Genomic DNA, 577 nt, shown 5'->3' on the forward strand with positions numbered 1-577 from the left:
GTGTGTGTGTGTGTGTGTGTGTGTGTGTGTGTGTGTGTGTGCATATAATACAAGTTTGACTCAGCTCAATGGGTATTGAATTTTCGTGGACATATTAGACGCATCCATCTCATCAGATAGTGGGAGGCATACACATAGGTTTTGTAAATAGATTTTCCTTGATATGTGTGAATGAATGTATGTATGTATGTATGTATGTATGTATGTATATGCATGCATACATAAAGTACACGCATGCGCACTAATGTGTATGTAGATTCTCTTTCATTCTGTCCGTATTTGATTCCTGGCTTCTGTATCTTCTCGACTCACTAAGTTTCTATAGCTTTCTTTCCCCCTCTCTTGTCCTATATCCTTTTTTTTTTCTCCCGTTGTCTTTCTGCCCACACTCGATCATACTCAGCGTATACACCTCTTGTCCTTCAACGATTGCATAAATACATTTTCACCCGCCTCTTTGTAACTATCTCTTTCTGACTCTCTGTTTCTTCCTATCTACCTCTTTCGCTTTATGTCCACACTCACAATCTTTCCTTTCTCTACTCCCTCCCACCCTCCCTCTCTCTCTCACATACAC

This window comes from Octopus bimaculoides, chromosome 9 (genome assembly GCF_001194135.2).
Source record: "Octopus bimaculoides isolate UCB-OBI-ISO-001 chromosome 9, ASM119413v2, whole genome shotgun sequence".
NCBI classification, from domain to species: domain Eukaryota; kingdom Metazoa; phylum Mollusca; class Cephalopoda; order Octopoda; family Octopodidae; genus Octopus; species Octopus bimaculoides.